Genomic DNA, 3,164 nt, shown 5'->3' on the forward strand with positions numbered 1-3,164 from the left:
AGCACCAATGGTCATAGCACACATGCTAGCATTGTAGAAATACTTTTTAATCTAATTTCCATCTCTGATGTATTTAATGCAGAGTGAGGCAGAGAAAATTTTTGGGTCTCTCTTGTGCTCTCAATGAGCGTAAATTTGTTGTTGTTCACAACGTGTTAGCATCTACAAAGGCTGTGAGCGATAACAAATTTACGCTCACTTAGAGCACATGGGCTCTCTTGTGAGTCACAATGCCTACCCTTGATTTAATGAATTTTACTCTCTCGCTCTTTTATCCTCAAATTTCTCGATCATTTATCTGTTATATGCATTGGTGTCCAAAATAAATGAAAGAGAATTTATGGGAGAGTAATGTCCCTTTGTTAAACAACGACTGACATAGCTCTCATTTGAATTCGTTATTCTCTGTTGTAACGACAACGTGCAGGCGTTGACATCAATGGTTATATGTTTGTTTTCAAAATTACCTTGCAGCAATCTTACTAAACAATGCTTGCGGCAAACATGCTAACAACAGCAGGTAGACGAGAGCAAGTCGAAACAACTTGTTGTGCCGGCTACTCTTCAGTAATTTAAATACATACATACGTATGTACATATTCTCATTTAACATCTAATAAAAAACTATTTTTGATTCTATGTAAGTATTGAACGAATCAACAAAGCGTGAATGAATGCCGTGGAATCAAAGGCAGGAATACGCGTGGCTCTTTTGAAGGCCTCAACTTATATTTTATGGAATTTTTCTGATGATCGGATGCAACACGTAGCATAATGGTTGCTGTTTTGGATTTCGATAGACTCCAAATTTGTCAATGTATCACTTAGGTCATAATATAATTCGAAAATTAATTTAATATGGATTATAAACTAAAATTCTCTACTATTTTAATTTTTTTATTTAAAACGATAAAAAACTACATTTATTACATTTATTGTCTATTTTTATTAAATTTACTAAAAGAACAAATTTCAATCACTCTTCTTTAAGCCAACCATTTCTTCACTCTTCTTCCACAACCAATCAGCCATTTCATCATCACGAGCTTTTCGCATTAGCGGCACTAATTCCATTCGATCATAGTAGCCACCGCTTATACCTTCCATATCGGGATCTAATGCCAAATACAAGACGGTTTGAGCACCACCTCTCGTGGAACGTAAAACAAATTTGGAAAATATTGCAGCTCCCACTTTCAGTAGGATATTATTGCGTGTTAATTCACTTTGCACTGAACCAGGATGTAAACAATTCACATCCACTTTAGCGTCTTTTAACATTTTCGCCAATTTTCGTGTAAACAAAATATTGGCCAATTTACTTTGTCCATAGGCCTTAAATGGACTATAGTTCTTCTCACTGTTGATGTCATCTTTTTGTATGCGTCCGAAAATGTGCGCCAAGGAACTGAGAACCACAACACGACTGGGAGCTGCAGCCTTTAGTTTGTCAAGCAGCAGATTGGTCAGCAAAAAGTGTCCCAAATGATTAACACCAAATTGTTGTTCGAAGCCATCTTTGGTTAAGTTACGAGGTGTTGCCATAATGCCGGCATTATTTACCAAAATATCTAAACGCTTTTCTTCTTTATTGAATTTTTCGGCAAATTCACGCACCGATTCTAATGAACTCAGATCTAAGGTGCGATTGAAGACATTGGTATTGCCACTAAGATTGATAATTTCTCTGCGAGCTTTTTCACATTTATTAAAATCACGACATGCCATATAGACGCGAGCTCCACGCCTGGCCATTTCCAAGGCCACCTCCTTGCCAATACCCGTATTGCAACCGGTCACAATGACAACTTTTCCATCGATTCGATTGTTTTTCTTATATGAAGGCCCCTCACGCCATTTATAGAACAAACCAATCGATATGAGCGATGCTATACTCCAAAAGGCCAGATCAAAGTATTCACCACCTTCGAAGCAAAATAATTGCACTTGCTTGGTGCAAAAATAACGATTTATAAATTCGGCAACTGGCATGACTTCAGCTTTTTCTTTGGTTTAATAGCGATCTTTGTCCAAAAGATTAGTACGTAATCGTTATCGTGTTAACAACATTCGCGCTTAAAAAAGAAAGTGTTTAGTGGTGTGTACGCTGATTCTTTAATGGGTGCGGTGTATCTGCCACACACGAATACCCAATAACAACTGAAATGAATTTGGAAAAACAAAGGAACGCAAACAATACAAACAGTGAGAGGGAAAGGTAATTTACCAGATATTAAAAAAGTGGGAGCGATATGAAAATAGAGAGCACGGCTGCCAGATTTGACGATTTATCGTCATTTTGACGATTTTTTGGTCAAAGATTTATAAATGACGATTTTTACCCAAAAAATGATGATTTTTTGACATACGCTCATAAGAATTTTTTTAAACATGAATGATGAAATATTTGTAGTTGATTTAAATAATAAACCCACTTAAAGCCACTGGTCGCTTAAACGCCACAACAATTGGTTACACAAATTGACGTAAAACTAGGGTATTTTCGCATTTTTTGTGGGGCTGTTTGTATATTGTTATAGTATTGTCCGTTATCTGTCATTCAACGCTTATAAAATTTAATTTGTCCTATGCATTTCCACGCATTTGGCCTGAACAATTTAAATATGCCATATAAATTTGACCTTACATTTTATAGCCCATTTAGATATGACTACATTAGCCGGATTTAGCACATTATCAGGTTTTATTTGCTAAATCCAGCCAAAATCTAACAGATTTCCCATACAAAAATAAATCCTCGTATTGAGTGGATTTGTTTTAAATCCGCCATAAATCCTCGTATACAACTATGTTTTTTGCAACATGTTGCTAGAAAATACAAAAAGTTGCAAGCTGGCACAAGAAACAAAGTAGATGCATCGGTGAATTGCTACACTAAAAATAATTTAAAATGTAAAAATTGTAAACAAGGCGGAAAAATTAAATTTATTTTGATTTACAAAGTTGATTTTAATCAACCATGGTGGAATAATAATATGTAACGCCAAAAACAGCTGATCTTCATACCAGTTGTCATAATGCGTTATTGTGAATAAAATCACATACAAAATTCACAGCAATGCATTATTGTGAGCAAATTTGACGCTTGACATGTTTTGATGTAACACCTTCTTACTCCACCATGTATTTAACCAAGTCTAATA

General features: G+C 35.4%; 1 pseudogene; it reads right to left on the reverse strand.

Annotated features, from left to right (window-relative positions):
* Positions 1–922: 922 nt before the first annotated feature.
* On the reverse strand, positions 923–2,156 carry LOC141396505 (retinol dehydrogenase 12 pseudogene; annotated as a pseudogene).
* Positions 2,157–3,164: the final 1,008 nt, after the last annotated feature.

The sequence above is a fragment of the Musca autumnalis genome, unplaced genomic scaffold (assembly GCF_047663935.1).
Source record: "Musca autumnalis isolate F117 unplaced genomic scaffold, ASM4766393v1 scaffold_3, whole genome shotgun sequence".
NCBI classification, from domain to species: domain Eukaryota; kingdom Metazoa; phylum Arthropoda; class Insecta; order Diptera; family Muscidae; genus Musca; species Musca autumnalis.